We start from the raw sequence: 21,799 nt of genomic DNA, 5'->3' as shown, positions 1-21,799 counted from the left end.
CAGGATTGTATATCAAAACAAAGTATTTTCACAGTTATCAAAGTCAGGTTTCCTGAGCGTTCAGAGAGGCTTGTGGTATAACAGGTACATTTCAAACAGGCAAGTAGACATGCAGTAAACTCAGGTTTCACAGAGTCAATTATCTTCCGTGTCTGGAGCAGATCATAGAAAAACAGGAGAGATATAGCACAGGTAAGTAGAAATGCCATATTCTCACTTGTTGTGTATATCCAGAACAGTTAGTGGACAAAAAGGTGAAGTTAACATGGGTGAGTAGATATGCCGTAATCACATAATTCTCAGAGTAACTTATCTATCCAGAACAGGCAAAGTAAAAAACAAAACAAACAAAGAAGCAGTTTTCTACTGTGGCTGAGCAAGAGTGAAGTTAAAGGTACCTCACAACAACGCTGACTGAGAGTGAGAGTGATGTTTATGTGCATGTCCAAAGGAGGTGATGATGAGCTGCAGGTGTGCATGAATAGAACTCAGGCGTGTGAGAGCGGGTGACAGACGGTGAGGGAGAGGGAGTCCAGTGGATACGTGACACATATGTAAAGTTTGTTGAGACAAATTATAATGTTGGTTTGACAAAACCTTGTCTGAATTTTAAAATAGTTTTAAATGTAGTTTAACAGAAAGAAAGAAAGAAGAGAGCATCTTAAAGCATATTAAAGGGCTTGTGTAAAGGTTTGACAGCTGAAGTTTGAAATTACAAACATTCCAAAATAGACTCATAGCTTTTAAATTTTATATTTTGTCAATGTAATGTAGTATAGGGGATTTTTGGACACTTTGAAAAGGCTTAAATAATGCCTTCCCAGGGCTTTTCGATGGAAGAATAACAATGGTAGCCAAGCTGTAGGGTCGTTCCAAACAGAATTTTCTAAAAGAATATTGGCCCTGGGGTCCTTTCTAGTCATAATTCGCCCCTGGTTGTATGTATAATGTTGGATAATGTTTAACTTATGTTTATCATGTATATATAAAGCTTCTTCGATCTGATTTGAAGCTGCTATTTAAAACTTATTTTAAATGAATATCTAATTTATTACTAGTCCAAATCTTGTTAGAGACAAGTGGATACTCCAATTTCCACACAAAAAAGCGCTTTAGATTAGGGAAACAAATTGTGCTTAATTATAGTTATGAATTCATTACTATGTGGTAAATAAATGGTGAAATATCTAGGCTATCTAATGTTTTAATCAATGATCTGTATATTAATCTTAGTCAACTATTAATCAATGATTAATCAACTTATCAGATGTTTCACATCTTGCCATATTTTCTACTATATTGTGTAATTTTACAAATTTCATAACATTATATAGTAGTAGAGTATTGTGCAAAAAATATATATATAAAAATTATGTTTCAATACAAAGTGCAGATAAAACTGTTCTAAAAGCACCATTAACTTGCATTGTAAGGACCTACAGAGCTGAGATATTCTTTTAAAAATCTTCGTTTGTGTTCTGCAGAAGAAAGAAAGTCATACACATCTGGGATGGCATGACGGTGAGTAAATGATGAGATTTTTCCTTTTTATGTGAACTATCCCTTTAAGGTAAAAATGGCATATTACCATCTGTGGCAGAAAACACCTAACCACAAGCTACTTTATAAGAATAAAATGAAATGCTACTAAGATATGGTTAGACACCAATGCCAGAGTGTCAGTCCCACAGGAAAGCCCATTAACCTTTAAGCATCGCTAAGAGAGATCCACTTCTGTGAGGTCAAGCAATATGACTCACAGAGAAATGCCACTGAGAATATATGTAACAACAAGATACCATCTTAGCAATAAGTCTTTCTACAAATGTTATGGAAAAAATTAAGCAACCACTAAAAAAATAAACAAACAAAATTAGATATATTTTTGCATCTATTTGTTAATATATTGATCCTGTTTTTTAATCTTAGAGAAAATGTGCTTACAATACATTTACTATTAGACATGGAAATCTTATGACACCTACTCTACAGAAATAACAGTATTGATACAGTATAACGATCATTGTTTAATTTGTTACAGCTTCTTTCTCCAAGCATGTATCATTCTGAACTAGTTAATTGACATAATAGCAAATAATAATGAATAATAGCAAAGTACATTAAATAAAGCACTCACAACATTACATGAGACATACTGAAAGAGGTGTTATGTATAGCAGATCTTCAAGTATTTTAAAGAAAAAAATCAATTTAATGCCATACTGGAAAATAAATGTCAAAAGGCAAATGTCTCTTGTTAGAAAGTCCACTCTGATCAGAGAGCATGAAGGTCAGACAGAAAGTGGCGTGTCAGCAACTTGCATGCCCCGAGGTCTCTAATAAAAGAAAATAGACTTTTCTGTCTCTTTTATTCCGTCAATACTCAGTTTCTCGGCAAGTCCTTGAGACACTTCAGATGAAGGCTGCGAGATGAAGAATTACATAATGGCTAGCCTGTATTATTTACTGTTTTAAAATAGCTGTTTTAAAAGTAAAATAGTGAATCCATTCAAACCACTTACTCAAATGTACACATCGAAATGTGCAAAGAAGGTAAATAACGCAAAATAAATTTTAAGGATACATTTTTAACTAAACTCAGATGGCAGAAACAATAAAGTTGGTGAAGAGATGTGAAATGGATTTTATGATCTTCACCTTTAGTTTACTCTGGCTAATCTGCTCTAATTATAACAATAAACAGTGCACAATTCATGTTGCTTACAGACAGGCTTACTTAGAGCTCAGCCAGGAGAATAATAAACACCCTTATTCAGGAAACGTCCTTTTGCGTAATCATTTATATATGTTTAATCAAATTTAACTCAGGGCTGACACTAATGTCCTAGTGAATTATCATCTATACTAAAAGTTTGTTGGGAATTTCAAAAGAACTACTAATACTTAATAATGGCATTTAAGAAAAGGTCATAAAATCTAGGTGTCATGTTGACTTTGTCCAGAACACACAAATACAACATTTTGGTATGTCCTCTCTCACCTGCACTCTGTCACTTGAATACATACTTTCAGAGAGAAATGTTTGTTTTTATGTCAGCAAGAGTCTGGGCAGCAGTCATATTTATCACAAGGTCAAGAGAGGCTCTAACTAAATTCTCACTCACATGACAGCAGACAGTCACAGAAGGTTTTCCTATTAAAACCTCACACCTTTCAGTCACAAGTGATAGTGAGGTGCTTAACTGTGAAGATGGGGGCTGGCATGCTGAGTATGGACGTGCATTGATTAAAGCTGGCATTTAAAAACAACTTGTCGTAGTTCGTTCTATATTTAAAGAGCACTGGATGGGTTTAAGATGGAGATTTGCCCCTGAGGAAACCACTCATCCAAATATGTTGATTACCCCTGGTCAGAAAACCCAATTAATAATATGACCAAATGTAGCATGATTCATTTGGAAGCCTTGGACTATAGCCCCTTCCTCTCAATCATGGATGAAAATTTAACAGAGAGGGCCAATGAGAGAGCCAAATATTAATTCACACATATAAGCACACACCACATTCACTAATGATTTGATGAATAGCTCCCACGCAGGGAGAGAAAATCACTCATACAAACAAGCAAACAAACAAACACCCTTATTAGGTATATTTGTGTGAAGTCTAGATTAGAGTAGACTGTCAGAACGTTTACACGCACCATTAAAATCAGGTTTTTGCATAGTTGAGCTTCATCTTTCTGGCGAGGCCAGAAATCTCCAAATGAGTGGACCTTGGTGAAACAGGGTGGGCTTCTATTCCGTGATTAATTTCATTGTAAATATAATGAAGTGTGCCCCATTCCTCAGCCTTTATGAGTCAATATTCGCTCAATTACCTAATACTTAGAGTTACATGTACAATAGCAATTAATATTATTTATTTTTTTTACAATTATTAAGTTTATTATTAGAAATGTACCTTAATAGGTCATATTGCAAATGTAATGGTGTTGTCTCTGTGTTTTGTTGAATAAAGCACTCGATTGAAACCATCTCACGCCTTTGGTGGACTTTATTCTGTAAAGCGGTTGTCAGTCCCAATAATCATGCTTACGAATCTTCCACCACGACCACTCTCTCGGCTGGCTCAAATGTATGAACATTATAGGACAGGTAATAATTAATAATAATAATTAATACAATAATTACTGTAAATCCTGTTTAAACACATCGAAAAGCGGTGGTCAGTCCCAACAATCATGCTCACGCATGTTATATAATGAGGATGAACATTAAATAAAAAATTACTACACATAAAACATGGTAGCTTGAGAAGAGAGCATACAATACACTTTCTTACATGACAAAACAAAACACATGTCGATGTTAACAATGGGTGGAGAGTGCAGCTTAAACGTAATTAAAGTAGTCATACAAAAAATTAAGTAAAACAAATGGAAGAACATTTCTGACCCTGTTATACAATATATCCATAGAAATAAGAAATGTATTTATATCCATAGAAATAAATACAATAAATAAAAATAAGAGGTATTGCAATAAACATTATTATTAGACACTTTTCAGTCCTCCTGCTTTTCACATGTGATGGATGGTTTTCCCGAAGCAATAAGAAGAACATAAGTAGCACTAAAGTAATACTTAATCTCTACGGTGCATTTCCCAAAACGTCTAGGTTACATATGTAACCTCCGTTCCCTGATGGAGGGAACGAGACGTTGTGTCGAAGAAGCGACACTAGGGCTCTCTCTTGAGCGCCGAATATGCCTCTGATCTATGAAAAAGGCCAATGGGAATTAGGCAGACAGTATTTGCATACCCCGCCCCGGACATAAGGGTATAAAAGCGGGCAAATATGTAGAGTTCATTCAGGATTTTTCTGAGGAGCCGGAAATGGTCCGGCCACTACAGCGGCTCGGCTCAGCGATGTGGCCGGGAGGACACAACGTCTTGTTCTCTCCATCAGGGAATGGAGGTAACATACGTAACCTAGACGTTCCCCGTCTGTCGCTCTCTTGATGTTGTGTTGATGAAGTGACCCTAGGGGTCCAATTCAAATCACGCCATGTGCTGAGCCGTGTACGTGTACTGCTGACACAAGAGCGTGCAAAGGCGACCAGTTGTGTCAGACTGCATGTACCCTTCCCCAATGCCCCAGAAAAAGTAGTCGGAATTCTTTTGGTTGCCCTAAGCAGGGGAACAAGGCTAATCTGGGAACGGGCCGAGCCTAGCCGAGCCTAGCTGGGCCTCTTTTCTCTCCATGTTTCTCGCATAGAGCCAAAGCGGCTGGGGCACTTACACGCAACGTGAGAAGGGGGTCTTACCCAGTTTCATATTCTTCCAGGGGGAAAAGACCCTGCGGAGACCACACCTGCCCAGAAAGATGGAGGTAAGTGGCAAATAAATCACATGGCCATCCAGGTCACATGTGGAAACATGGCGCAGTGGTAGATCCAGCCTCAGGGAATTTGCGAACAAGCGCCACTTCAGGGTGTAAAGTTGCCTGGTGGCTCTGGCTTGGCTGATAGTGTCTACGACGGCAGGTGGTAGACCAGCTAGATCTTCCGCATCCCGTCCGCGGCTGTGTCCCCGTTGCATACGGCGCCCCAACCCGATTTGGAGGCGTCAGACGGTGGTGCGACAGAGAGAGAGCATTTACGGGCAGCTGTATGTCATATGTTCTTAATTAAATATAATTTATATTGTCAAGCTGGTTCTCACCCCCTCCTTTCAATAACCCCCTTTACTCTGGTGTCGAAATCCGGGAAGGAGGAGGGATACGCCGTAGTGGAGTTCTCGTCGCTACCATCCACCCCAACGGAGGAGCCCGGCCGCCTGGAAGCAGAGGAATCCCTGAGACAGGCGAGAGCTCTCTACAGATAATCTGTTCTCATTCTGCTGGACATATCTACAGCCTATTACACAGTCAACCATCAGATCCTCCTGTCCACCCTATCCACTCTGGGCATCACAGGAACTCTGCTTGGCTTGTTCAAATCCTATCAGTCAGGTAGATCTTTCAAGGTAGCCTAGAGAGGAGGGGTGTCCAAGTCACATCAGCTACATACTGGGGTACGTCAGGGCTCAGTGCCTGTCCCACTTCTCTTCTCTATATATATATAACATCACTGGGACCCATCATTCAAGCACACAGGCTTTCTTACCCCACCGATGACGTGCAGCTCTTGTCTTTCCAGCATGACACTCCCACTGTGTCTGCTCAGATCTCTGCCTGCCTGAACGTCATCTCGGCCAGGATGAAAGAACACCACCTTCGAAGACAGAGCTCCTTGTCTTTATAGCCAACCCTGCTGTTTATTACACCATTTTATGTTATGCTGTATCCTTCCTCATTTTGTTATTCGCATTTGTATAGGTCTCCGAAGCAACCAAATTGGCCCGGTTGCTATGGAGGGTAGATTAACATGGGGTAACCTCCTCGTGGTCGCGACGAGTGGTTCTCGCTCTCAGTAGGACACGTGGTAAGTTGTGCGTGGATCCCGGAGAATAACATAAGATTCCACATGCTGAGTCTCTGCAGTGTCGTGCACAACAAGCCACGTGATAAGATGCGCAGATTGATGGTCTCAGAGGCGGAGCCTACTGAGACTTGTCCTCCACCTCCCAGATTGAGGCGAGTAACCACGCCACCATGAGAACCTACTAAGTAGTGGAAATTGGGCATTCCAAATTGGTAGAAAATGGGATACAATTATTTAAAAAAATAAAACATTAATGTTCATCTACATTGCATGTAGCCTCTGCCTTTCAGATCATGTGCACAACAGTGAGGCCAATAATGGTCCTATTAACATGTATACATGCTAAATGAAGCAGAGCTACCGAGCATTATCAAAGTCTGTTAGTCTGACTTTGCAAAAATTGTACTGGTACAATTTCAGTCGGACTAAAGGGTTTAATTGACATAAAAACATTTTTTAAATATTTTTATCCACCAGCTGCTTTTTTTGTTAATGCAGTAAAGAACTGCTGTTACATAACACTTTAATACAACATCCCCCCATAATCACCATGCCCCACCATCATCATCACCACCTCCCATCATACAGTATTAACATGTATAAGAACAGTGCACACAGACAAATATATAAACAACCCCAGGAACCCTTTCACAATTATATGAATAAATGTTAGCTCTCTTACAAGACCGTAAAAGAGCATGTCATCTTGGTAGATGGCACACTTTTTATATCAAATATGCACAAAGGTGATGCAATATGTATGTAAATGAGCTTTCATTTGAATAACCCACTTCCACTTCCTGCTTTCACCTCATTTAAACTCTGATGCTAAAGTTTTCTGCGCAGGGGACTCAGGTACACAGGAGGGACTTGCTGTTACCAAGGGCTGAAATAAGTAAGAGTTAAGGTTCTGGGCTAAGAGCTCAGTACAGGTTGAGGCACTGAGGCAGGACTAGAGAAGTGATTTATGACAGTTGTCCAGGGGGCAGGGGAAAAGTCATAGGAGAGACCAAGCAGGTGAGTGGAAGTGCCAGACAGGAAGGGCAGACTGCTGTGGCATTTCATTGTGGGCAGAGACAGAAGGGCAGTGAGGCATGTGACCGCAGCAGTCCCACTATCCCTCTTTCTCTCCCCCTGTCACCTGCTTCCCTCATCTCTCATTCCCTCACTCACTCTGTCATCTCCACTCTTGTAACCTCTTTTCTTTAGTCATTAGTGCCCCACACTAAGAGTTTTGCAGGTAAGGAGGACACTCTCTGTACCAAGCTGAGTTCAATCCCACTCCCTTATAAATCAGACTAGTAGCTGCATTACTGATAAATCAGAGAAGATGAACCATAAAATAGATAAAAATTAAACTACATAGTGACCCTGTTACCTGAGGTAAAATCACTGTAATGGACAGCCTCAGGTGGTTAATTGCTTTTATAAAATGGTGGCAACAGCAATATGATAAAAGACAGTTATGGTCATTGAAGAGTTACATTTCTTATTCAGAATTGTCGAGATAAACAATTCTTCCGCCAAATAATGTATTTCTGGGTTTGGACTGGGGAAGTAAACTAAAGTAGGATGAACTTCTATACTGGTGTATGGGAGACCACAGCAATTATTATTTTTGCGTTCCCATTTGCAACAACAGCAAAATAAAAAAATCCACTATTACATTTCCACGACTTTCCAAAAGAGGAAAGAGTAAAGAGAGATGAATTACATAAGTCAGAAGAGAATACAATGCCAAGTTTTCTGTCACTCCCTCAGCAGCTGTATTAAAATCCCCATCCCAGTTGTTGCCTTGTTTCTTCAGGGTACTATACCACAAAGAAAATTTTTACATTTCTGCACCAAATAATTAAAATATTTACATATAATTTAAAACATTTGCTAGATTTACACTGTTAAATTGGGCAGAAACTAAGAGAACTAAGTTTCACAGTCTGTGAAAAGCATCCATATAGTTTATTACTCAAACTGTTGTCTGTATATATTTGCCAAGCATCATAGATTTAATATCCAGTTTTTTCCTCTTCTTCAGTGCTTTCACTCGCATTGGCGTGTGTTCTGAGCTGTAAATGTGATGTTTAGCATATTCAGTGTTTAGCGAATACAAATGGATAATTTTTTTTTTAAAGTAGAAGAATAGGCTCCCGAGACTTTACTTTATTTCCACAAAGCCTCACCCGTCAAAGTTTAAGGAGCTGTAAATTACGTAACGCATTGGACGTAACCGACGTCAGATTATGTATATTTATCATTACTTTGAGTTGTTATAATGGCCAACAACTGCACTAGAAAAATTAAATCATACAAATTAGTTCCAATAAATTAACCTTGATGAGTATTAAGAACTTTCCCTTTCTTTTGAGTGCACAAACCTTACACCTTTTAAGTAACCTGAATAGTTTCATGTTTTGAGTTTAATGAACTTGTCACTTTTACAGGAACTTAAATTTAACTGAAACTGGGAAGGGGATTTTTATTTCCCCACATGCTTTACATGGTACTCAACAGGGAGAGTAAATGTTAAAATTAAATGTTATATAGTGTGTCTTTCTGCTAGATGAATGTAAAGGGAGATACTTGTTAGTGTTTAATGTTTGGTTGTGATGTTTAGAAGAGATTCTGTCATGTTAAAATTTTTTTGGGGGGGTTACCATTATGGTGAATAGTGAATATTGAGATTAGATTGAGGACAGGTACAAAATTAGATCGTTCTTCAGTATTGTGATATACTTGTTGAGCAATTGCTATGTGAATCAAAGCATGGTTTATCCAATTAGCATAATAACGATCATTGTACTAGCTTGTTCTAGCTACTTGATTTGTTCATATTGAGCCTACCTGGTGATTATAAGCAAAAGTATTAATTAAAAGTTAAGTCCCAATAAAATGCACAAGTTAGCTTACTCAATATTTAAAGTTACGAAAAACATTTACATGCATGAGTAGAACAAAATAAAAATCTGTCAGTTCTGCTTACTTGTAATTTATTAACTTAAAAAAATTATGTAACTGATAAAATAAAACAAATTTGAGTCCTGCTAACTTATTCGTGTTTACAATGTGAACAAGTTTAACCAAAACAAATTTTTACTCCAACTAACACTTAAAACGGTTGTTGTTATCCGCCTGGAATGAGTGTTTTGACAGAAATGCAATAAACGTCTTTTTGGAGGTGGTTAAATTTTTTTTTTTTTTAGAACTGATGATCATCAGTTTTATTTCAATGCTTTTTGCCTTGATCCAGCACCTGTTGAAGAAATGTTGGATGTGCATGCATCTTCCCTCATTTGTTAAATAATATTTTTCTCAGAAATACATTAGTTGAACTCAAATGGATGAAATAACAGAAAATGTGGCAGTATACATTTTACATAATGACAACAAGATAAGTAACTGAGGAACAGAGTATGCACTAACACAATTTTTTGTAGTGATCAGTGTATATGGGCTGGAATATTGCCTTCGCCTTAACAAGGGGGTCGTCAGAATCTGAAAGTGTTTCCATGGTGATGAGGAGAATGGATTTTCCGCTCTTCCAGTGCAGTGGATTTATGGAAATTCTCTCTGGAAAGCTCAATTTCTTTTTCAAAAAGTAAAAGAGTGGGAGAAAGTCAAAGAGTGTACAATGTACAATGACAGCTCTAGTTGATATATACAGTGTGTGAATGTGTCCACTTAGACATGGGTCCATTAGTGTAAAAAAAAAAAAAAATCAATAGATAAATTACAGTCGAGCCTAAATGGTGAGAATATTCATGCTTCCTAAATAGTACTTACTGTAGGATTGTTCATGTTCTTAATTCCTCCCAGACTCACACATCTCTACCATATACCATACAATGCTGGGCTGTTTTCTTATGCTGTACCCAGTGGTGCATGATGTTGATTTGCTATTGCACTTATGATGCTATTCTTTGTTTTTTGATTGTTTTTTCTTTTGTATGTTATTATTGTTGTGAGCTCAACGGGAAAAATTCCAGACAACTATGTTGTATGGCAATAAATTTAATTATTGATTGATGTGGTTTAGAAGAAAAGATCCTGGGTGCAGTTTTAGGGGTCATATTGTTGCCGTGGTACCAGGACACTGTGGCTGATTGTAGCTGAAGGGATGAAAATCTCAACAGTCTGACATGAAGGAAGAAGCAACAGAGATGTATCTCTCCTTCAAGAAGTGCACCATTCCAAGTAAAGCAATACACTAGTGCTGAACCAGAGCCAGTGTACTACCATCTGGCTTTACATAATTTTTCATTTTATTAACGCCACCAAATACATAATATTTCATTATTATTACACCATCAAATACACAATTTTTTATTATTTTTACACCATCAAATACATAATTTTTCTTGACTACTCCTTCAATAGACCATTAGCTCATTAGCCACAAATTCTACATTACATGGCCAAAAGTATGTAGACACCCTCTAGCCACCCCAAGGTTTGGCTAGACCCATTAATTCCAGTGTAGACAAAACTTTTTCTATGTTAAAAGAATTTCTCCTATCCCAGCTTAATATGCAGAGACAACTATAAGCAAGCCATTCATATGTTAATTGAATCTCAAAACAGTAAGCAGTGTGCTGCTGTGGTGCCTGTGAAAATTGCACTGTTTGTTTTGAGCGACCTGGTTAGGTCCGTCCCCAACTCACGCAGTTGGCTGACATTGTTGGGGCGGGCCTAAGCAGGTCACTCAAAACAAACAGAGCATTTTTTATATCACCACTTAAACACAGGGCTGACTGTGTCTTACAGACGATGTCTTTTGTTTGTCCAACAGCAGATGGAGGGTGTATTCAGAAAGCTGTTTTGAAAACAAAGTTCATTTTTGCAATTCCGTTTGGTGGCACTAGTAGTGCAGAAATTACATACTGTACTTCAGCATTGCCGCATACAAAAACATTTTAGAGAATTGTGTGACAAAACTGTGTACATTTTGGAAACAATTTGGGGAGGGCCCTTTTTTCTAGCTTGACAATGCACCGATGCAAAAAGAGAGGTCCACAAAGAAATGGTGTGGCTGAACTTGACTAGCCTGCTTAGAAAATAGACCCGAACACCACTGAACACTTTTGGGATGAATTAGAATGCTGATTGAAAGCAATACCCCATTGCCTGAGCTCACTGATGCTCATGTCTGAATCTGAGCAAATCTCTGTAGTTATGTTCCAAAATCTAGTACAAAGTCTTCCAAGAGGAGTGGAAGTGTTTAGGGAGGACCATTTCCATATTAATGCCCATGGTTTTGAAAATAAATGTGTCTTTACACAGCCAAGATAAGACTGCTTTGAACAGGCTCTCTGCCTGCTAAACATTCTGTGTAAAGATCAGACTAAATTATGCCTGTTCTGACACACCTCAGCCCTTAGTATCAAAGTCATTTACTGTATAATGCTGCTTATATGATTGTGGCATTAGGGGGTCCCCAAAACTAATGTCCCCATACTTTTTAGACTTTTGAGTGATAGAAGTACAAGCAGTTTTCCACTCAAATGTTTTGGTTAACACATTTGTTTAAAAGCTAACCCACTTTTCAGGCATGTCAGAAATCTTCCTTGTTCAATTATGTAAGGCCATGTTATTTAATTTATGTAAGTATATATACAGTACATTCTTAAGGAGCTTTGCAAGCTACTATTGTTTGAAACCCAACACTGTGTAATATAGTTTGTGTGTGCATTTCGCTGTGATTAATTTAGCATATTCCCTTTGTTTAATTTAGCTGTTTAAAGCATCAGGCCTGGTTTTGAGTGAACGCCAATGCCAGGAGCGGAAAAGAGGGGGTATAATTCTGCTGCACCAGGCACTTCTGCATTGGCTTATCAAGGTCAGCCAATGAGCCAAGAGCCAGAGCCTGTTGAGGAAGAAACCTCAACCAGCACAGCGTCACAGCATGGCCAACACGGATCATGGCAATGTGGCTTGGTTCGTAACCACAGGAGATAAGAGATAGTGCCCTGTTTTGTAACAAAATTCCAACTTTTCGACTTGTGTTGTAGGTGGGTCTTTCTGGCTGATGTTAGGCTTACTTATAAGCAGCCTTGTTTTGAAGAGAGCATCTCCGTCCAAAGCTGAACTTAATCAAAGTGAGACACATCCTTAGGTGGTCCACCAGCATCTTCCTGTATAATTTCTGTAAGCAAGAAACTATACATTTTTAACAGGGGAATTCACTAAGAATGAATTTTTATTTGTTTATTTGCATGCGCTGTCTGTGCTGGTTTCGCATATGTCACTAACTGAATTATGCTGATCAGATAATGGCACAAACATGCCCACAAAATCTGTGCTGAATGCAGTTTGCATGTTGCAGTTACGATCTTGTGGGTTGGTTCTGAGAGCTATATAGCAGAGGATGCATTTAACCAAGAGAACCTAAAGCCCATTAAAACTGCACTGTGTAACTTTGTGCTCTCTAGCGACATTTGTGGTTGAAACTTAAAATTGTAAGCAATTTCCGGAAGAACACTTTACAGCACTAGTGTTTCGGCACTGCTCTTCTGGCTAGGGTTGCACCAGCTGTGTGTAAGGTCTCACGTAAGTTGGGATGTAAAGTTCATTCAAAGAGCTTAGTAACTACTAGATAGTTTGTAACTAAGTTGGTGCTTAATTTGGTTGCACCACCTGTTCTTAAGGCAAGACTTCAATAGTAGGTCATAAGCTCACCGTAAAGTAATGCGTAGTCGCATACTATTACATTTACCCAAATTTATCCAATAAACATCCTTCATATTTATACACAGAAGTGTTAAAAAGCCATGAAAATTGGATCTTGTTACGGTTGATGTTCAAACCTTGTTTGTTCATATAACTGTCAGCTGTAATAAATTATATCCCAATTAACATCATAAAAGTAGATTTTATAATTAGTATATTTGCCCAGTGTAAATAACAATATATAGGAACTGTATCTAAAATAAATACCATTACAACAGGCAGGAAAACAGACATTTATTCATTTTAATATTTATATATTTGGAATGTGTTGAAAATTGACACCGGGCGATGTATCCTGAAATCTGCACCACTTGAACGGTTTCATGCTGAAGAGATGTTTAAAAGTAAGTTTTTTCTCTCTCTTGTAAATGTAAACGAGTGTAAATGTCAACATCTTTCTGTATGTTGAAATGATTGAGGCCTGCTAGATTCAAAAAGAAGAACTTTTGTAACAGCAAAACCACAACACACATATAGTCAGGAATATATAACTTGTATTCAACTTTTCCTCTGAAATAAACAAACAAATTATACAATCAGGCCCTTAATCGGAAAAAAAAAAAAACAACATTCCCCTTAAAACATAAAGAGCTCTTCCCAAAAAAAGAGAAAGGAAAATGTCTCTTAAAGTCATAGTCTTTTATATTTTCAAGAAGAATATATTTTTAAAATATTTATAAAATATAAAATAAAATCGCCTTTATTCATCCATGCAGGTTAACATTAATCCAATAGAAAGAGTTTCACTCACTCAAAAAAACCAACCGGAGTTCCCAGAAACAAAATCTTTAAAGAATAATTTCTCCCCAAAAACTCCATAAAAAAATTAATTGTTGGAAAAACTAATGAACTAATAAGCGACTAGAAAATATATTTTTCTGTTTAACCTCTAGGGAAGATTAACAGTTACTGCATTTTTCCAGTTAGGTGCATTTAGAATCCCTGTTTAATTGACAGGGGTTACACTCATTTTAGGTGTCGCTCAATGCTTGTTAAGGAGAAGATTTGCCAATCAGCATCTGTTTTAAAAGATTTCTGGGCTTTAAGCTGTCTCCATCTTCCAAAGGCATCTCCAGTATTTAATGTTGATATTATGTTATACAATAAACATTTAAAACAGAAATATTAATTGCTTTGATGAAGATAAACAACACTCTTATTTACATATTTTGAATTAATGAATTGAACACTTATAGCGCTTTTTGGCACTAAACTTAAAGTTCTTTTACATAGAGAACAGGGGAAACAATCACCTCAATCACTAGGCTACCAGTATATTTTAATATGATTTTTCATGTGTTTTATCTACTATTAATAAGGCTTGGAATCCTTAATGCCTTTTTTATGCATAGATAATCGGAAGATTTTCCTAATGATTATCGATATATACATCAGGATTATATAAATTGGTCTGCTCATAGCACAATAGTCTTTGTCTCTTCAGACATATTTCTCAACACAACTTAGTAAAGTGTGAGCGACAGGGTAAATTAGGGGAACACACCGTTCACCGGGCGCATCTGGCAAACGATATGCCACATTCTAAAATTCAGAACAATTCTTTATTTTCTATAAATGTATGAACACACCACCAACGTTCAGCATCAACATTCTGCCCAAAAAGTTCAACTCGCACATTTTTCCATTAAATTAGACTCATTATCAAAGGACAAAGATTATTTGACTCTAGCCATCGCTGGATGATCTGTTGCGAACATGTGTCTTTCACAGAGCTTTCACGATGTAATTTCAGTTATAAGTATGTCGTTTTGTGGTTTGACACTTTGAATGAAAGACCTATTCATGGCTACATACAGAGAAATTGCTTATTGTGTCTAGAAATTGCTGTGTGTGTGTGTGTGTGTGTGTGTGTGTGTGTGAGAGAGAGAGAGAGAGAGAGAGATAGTGACCGGCATCAGTAAATGGTACTCTTTTTGTTTACTCCCAACGCTATTATACCAGACTATTAAGCAGATGGCCAACTGAGTGAATGGGAAAGCACACAAATTGGGCTTTTTAATTTAAATGTTGGATAATTGTAATATTTTGATGCCTCAAAAATATATAGATAAAATAATATGCTGATCAATAATTGATATATTGATATTTTATGACATCCTTACTATTAATGTATGTACTGTACTACACTTATTAATTAAAGAGGTGAATCTCATCATATGGCTGATATGAGTTCATTGAAAGAGATTACTATTTTTATACTATATTGTACAGCCTCGGTTGATAATGCAAATTAACTGTAATACAACAATAGTATGTCTATTGCATGCACTGCACACAACTTAAAAACTTAAAACTTATAACGAGGATTCAATAATTATGGGATAAAATATACTTTATAAAACATGAAAATGATATGCTTAAATATGAAATATAACAATTACAAGTCAATTTCAGATGTCATAAATATTAGTAAATATGTCACAGAAACTTCCCCTGACAACGTAGATACATCGTGATCAATTAACACACGAGTAATGTTCAATTAATAAAAGCTTGATAACCAATATAACAGGGGTCTTCAACCATTTTCAGGCCAAGGACCCCTTTGTGGGTGGAGAGATGGAGCCAGGACCACTGTTACATATTGTATAAAATTTAGTTTTGAGTTTTATGCCTATAAAAATGTGTATGGTAGGCTACCATATTATTGTATGTACATACTTCATGATGTTTACATTGCAAAGCCATTGAAATAACCATTAAATGCTACCCTGTTGAAAAGACCAGCTAAAACCAGCATAAGCTGGTCTGCAACATTTTTGACATAAAATTAAAATTTTCATTTTCCTTGTTATTCCCTGTGCCAAACAGGGAATAACTGTGTCCTCCAAAAAGAAAGAAAAAGACAGACAGACAGATAGACAGACAAACCGACAGACAGAAAAACAGACATACCCTTTCCAAGTAGAATAAAACAACTTTTATAAGGTTACTAATGTGGTGTCATTATCTCTTGTGAGTGATCGATTTTATACATATATTTAAAAATTACTGTTCATTTCATTGAGTAAAAATTTGTAATGAGGAAAACAATGAGTGCACCTTGAATTATGTTCATTTGAGAGTCACCGTCTTGTGTGTGTGGAACATTAAGGACCGTGTATGTCAGCTTGATAATATCAGCAGTAACTATTTATTTACACCAGGCAAGTAAACTATGTTCTGAAAGTAAAACACAACTAATAATAAAATACTGACTGCAAGCTGTCATCTGCTCAACCGCACAGCGCAACCAGTGCAAAGCAGAAGCGTTAACTTTCGGACCCTCCACTGCAGCGCTGCTAAACCTGATGTGTATCACACATTGAGCGGCTCGTGATGAGCATGGGCACGTGAAGGTTTTGTCTGGTTTGCATGCTGTTTATTCACACTTTAAGGTTTGGCATGCAGCTTCAAAGGTCTTCATCATGTCGATAGTCTAAAATTCATACTCCTCTCTTTCGCTGTCGCTCGTGTGCGAGTGGGTGATTACTACAAATGCAAATGCAATAATTTTCAGACCCCTTGCAGTACCACCGTGGACCCCCCGGGGGTCACGTACCCCCTGTTGAAGACCCTTGCAATATAAGCTTCAACAACGATACCAGAAAACATATCCAGCATTACAGCAGGTAAACGTTGCCAAACAGATAACAGACTGCAGTGTTGCTGTCCAGAACTGTGTAAGTGTGACTGACTGAACTGAACATAGTTACTCCAGCCAGAATACGAGACAGCCGGTATTTTCCTGTGTTTACAGACATAACGAGCCAGCGATTTTGCGGTAAATCCAACCCAACAGCTCAAAATACAAATAATTTTTATAGGCTTACCATGGTGAATTGGAGTAGGATAAGGACATTGTTTTGAAACTGATTGTTTATGTACTCAACCAATAATGGCAATTTGTTCATTTTAACTAAAAACTCTTATGTAGTGCAGCTTTAAATAACTAAATAATTTGACACCAGAGTTGTGAGAACTGTGCTCTTTTCTGATATGTCTGATTAAAGCAAGCACTCTCTAATATTTGCCTTTGAAGCTGAATCGATAAGGCTGATTAAAACCCAAGGCACAATGCACACACGAGACCTATCAGTACTGTGCACAATCTCACTTCAACCATTCAGGCAAGAACTACTACAGAAAAGGAAAGTGTTTTAAATTCCAGGCTTAAGAGAGATGGAATGAAATGATATATGGCACTAATCCATGATCCACTGTTCTTGATTTGACCTAGTGGAAATGTGTTAAAATTATATTTTCTTAAAAGTAGTTAAGTGATAGATCTTAATCCCAGGCTGAATCAAAAGAATATATAAAGTTATCTGGAAATATCTTGAACTAAAGACATGGTATGTTAAAGTGCATTAGCATCTGACTATGTGAAAAGGTTTGACATGACAAATCAGTTTCTCCCAGAACTCTTTACAGTTGATTACATAAGCTGTTCAGCTGACTTCACCGTGAAGTGGAACTTTATTTAAAGATTTAAGATGTGTGACAAGCTAGATACTTGAAAATCTATCCAGAAGGGAAATTAAAAGGGGCATATCCACACACAGTATACAATATATGTGTAATTCATCTCTCATTTTTGTATTTATTTACATTAAAGTTGAATGTAAAAACTGGCAGCAGAACTGGCCCAAGTGAGCTCACAACTCACATAGACCACACTCAGCAAATATACAGCAACAGCCTCTTTGACAGTCTATTCAAGGACATCCCATTCACTTTTGCAAAGGTTTGACTGACAAGTTGTTGATCCAATCGCAAACATCCCCAAGAGTCTCTGGCGGTTTTCCCCCAGGCCTCTGAGTCACTTGCATATTTCACAAACACGGCCTCTCAGCCAGTAGCAGTCAGGAACTATTTAGTGGTGCTCTAAAAATTCTCATTGGTTTGTCCCCTAACGGCCAGGAGTGGAACGGGTAACCTAATGCTTGCTGACAGTCCTCTTCTTACCAGCCACATTTTTTCTTCCTCTGACGGTGCTTCCAAACTAGAGCTTTTGTTGTGGACACAAGACCGTTTGGCAAAAGAGTTTAGTTTATTTGGTTGGTGTGTAAACGAACTGTACATACTTGAAAATGAAAATCTGGGGTATGGTTCTTGTACTCCAGTATGGTTTGCAACTGGTATGAAAGCAATCTGGCCTAACATGAGTCTGTAGACTGTATAAAAGGGGCTGTTTTAGGGTTAGTGGGTATTAGGGTCTTAGCCCAGACTTCTGTGCGTGTGGGCCAGCCTTTGATGAAATATTGTAATATAATGCAATTTATAATAAAAGTAAACATTTTAATATTAGTGCAACTAAAACTAAAAGGCCCCTCTAACTTTGTCTCAGCCCCAGATATGCTCAAAGTTCAGAAATCATGAGTCACTGAAAAGTAGCAGCGCATGGGTACCGAACTGAGCCAGTATTTGGGATTACGGTTTAACACTTACAAAGGTAAGGAGGAAGCTGGGACAAGCTTGACAAACACATAGACATGTAATAACACTTTTCAGTGTGCAAAGAAACAAAAACATGCACTCCTTTTCAGCCAGCTGCATAAAATCATAATAACACTCAAACACGCAGACAAGCTTCGTACATCTCTCTCTTCTCTCTGCCGCTGTCTCTTCTCCTTAAATACTCCCGCCTACCCTTGCTGGAACGCGAGGCCGGTGTGGCGCGCAGGTGGAAGTCATTCGCCACTTATCTTCCCGGCCTCGCTCTGCCCAGATGCCGGTCGGCTCCGCCCTGCTCACCACATACGAATAGTGTAGAAAGGCCAGTATAACTATATGTATATTGCATAGTACTTAAAATCACAACTATTTATATTGTAGTATCAACCTGATACCTAAGTACTGGTACAGTACTTTTGACATCCCTGAAAAAAAAATTTGGGGCTTATGACCCGGTAGCCCAACACTTGCTCCCCCCATGCCGTATAGTTGGAAAATAATTAGCCAATTATAGTAAAATGCATTTCTCATTGCTGCTCAATCTACACTGAATTTGTCTTCACAAAGCATCTTGCATTCTTTGCATACTGTATCTGCAAACCATCTGTGTCAGACAAATTCAGGTGTTGTGCTGTGCGTGTTAAAGGGAAAGTTCACCCAAAAATGTTTACTCACCCTCATGTCTTTCCAAACCAATATGACTTTCTTCCTTTTGCTGAAAAATCAACAAGGAAATAATTTAATTAATGTCCCATTGGCTAAATTCAATACAATATCAGTACATATATTTACTTTAACGCTTAATAAATCACCAAAACGTCCAATGAAACTAGTCCATGCGACGACAGTTCCAAATATCTTTGTATGATGAAAATAATGTCATTTAAGCTGTCATTCCATCTCAAATTAAATTATTACTGAAGTCCATAAACTGTTTAAACCTGCGGGGTTAAAATCGTGTTACAACCAATCAATCAAACCAGTGTGAAAACAGACCATTAGTATAAATCAGATTTACCATAGGCTAAAGAGTCGATAATTTTCAGTTGATTTTAAGTTTAACAATCCTTGTACACACACTGAGCACTTTATTAGGAACTCTATGGTCCTAAAGTGCCCGCCATGATCTTCTGCTGTTGTAGCCCATCCACCTCAAGGTTCGACGTGTTGTGCATTCTGAGATGCTATTCTGTTCACTACAATTGTACAGAGTGGTTATCTGAGTTACAATAGCCTCTCTGTCAGCTCCAACCAGTCTGGCGACTATGTTTACCTCTCTCATCAACAAGGCATTATAATAAGTAATAAGTAGATGTACAGCTGTTCCTAATAAAGTGCTCAGTGAGTTTATGTGTCTTTAGTTTGGTGATTACTCAGGTATGTCATGGATAAGGAGTGGAAATGTAAAATTCAATGTTTCTTACATTTGTTTTTTAACTCAATTCTACTTCATGATTGTTAATACCAATGCTGTTCATGTTTAATAACATCTTTCTCTCTGGTAAGAGCTGCAAAATCTTTTATGTTTATATTTTAAGATAAACAAATTTATTTTTACATCATCAATCAATAACATACATCAGGAGCACAGTCAGAGCTGTACACAGCTGTATTTTTGTGCTGACATGGGTCCACCTGGACAGATTATCATAACGACAATCTTTGAAAGGTTTTGTAAAATGAACTTGAACGGGAAAATGAATTATGCTCATATTTACTCAAATTAAACATAGACTAATTTACAGACTATCTGCACTCATTTGTTTTTTCCAACACTCTTTAAGAATGTTCTAAACCCAAACACTGGAAACAAATATGTGTGTATGTTTGGATGTCTATGTAAATAGAGATATCAGATACAGAATACTGAATAAATACACTCTATCTCATAACAAGTCTTCAGACAGCCATATTAGAGCTGGAGTCTGTCCTAAACATAAGTGTAAAACTGTTGAAGGGAGATCAAAAATGAAGAGAGATCAAAGTGCTGGAAACCAGAACACCATATAAGAGCTCGATTAAGGGAACATTAAACTGAGCATTAGGGTGTTCGGCGTTATGTTTAGACAAGACTACAGCTGTTTAGTGTGGCCAAAATGAAACAGACCCTACATTTGAGGATGAAATGAGAGAAAGCAGATTCCGATAAACATTCTGATTGACAACTAGCTGCCTGTTCGCCAGAATACAGAAAGATGAGCATTTGACTACTTCCAAAATAGTCTGAAAATATTGAATGCAACCTCATGCATACCTTCTTTTCATACTACGGTATATTTATTCACTAAAGCAGCGATTCCCAATCATGGGTACACATAGTCCAGTGGAACATGTTTTTGCTTTGTTAAACCTGTAAAACGAAAATGTAACTTAAAGAATATTAGGGCTGTAGAAGAGTAAACCTACTTACAAATTAAAATGACAACTATTCATGATTAATCTCATTATTGTTTTCAGTTTTCTTTTTTTAAATAGCTGTCTGTTTTCAGACATGACAAACACACAAACATATCTCACAGTGCATCCACAGTGACTGTCACAGTCTGTCTCCCTCTTGTTTCCTAGGACTCTTATTTTGCAGTGTTTTCCACAGACTATGTTTCCCATCATGCACTGCCTCATTACTGCCATCTGTTCCTGATTGTTCTAACCTGTTGTCCATTCCCTCATTAGCTTTTGTATGCATACATACTCAGTATTAGTTCTCATTTGTTGTTTGACTGTTATTATTTTTTATTAAAGCATGCACATAGATCCTATGTCTCATCTCAGCAACCATTCATTACAGTGACCCCTCTGAATGACCCTCAGTCATCATGTAATGGTTTCAAAGCAATTCACCCCATGGTTTATCGTCTTTAACTGCGTGTCTTTAAAACGCGCAGAGTTAGCAACGCGTCTGAAATTTATTGCACTAATTTGTGGGTCCACAAGGTGGCAACACTCACATTTGAGACAGTTTTGTTATTAAGAGGTGCTAGAAGAAGATGTAAATGCTGCTAAACAACAGGAGACAAATCTTAAACAAGAACATTGGATGTGCATGTCAAGAACGCGTGTGTAAGGAAGTCTGGAGATACCTGCATTTGTATAACTTGAGTCTGAAGGACTTAAAAGACATTTTTATGCATCTATATCCATGTAAAGGAATAGTCCAGTATCTCATAGTTG

Source organism: Xyrauchen texanus, chromosome 2 (assembly GCF_025860055.1).
Source record: "Xyrauchen texanus isolate HMW12.3.18 chromosome 2, RBS_HiC_50CHRs, whole genome shotgun sequence".
NCBI lineage: Eukaryota > Metazoa > Chordata > Actinopteri > Cypriniformes > Catostomidae > Xyrauchen > Xyrauchen texanus.
The sequence above is the reverse complement of the archived record's forward strand: the minus strand, read 5'-3'. Positions refer to the sequence as shown.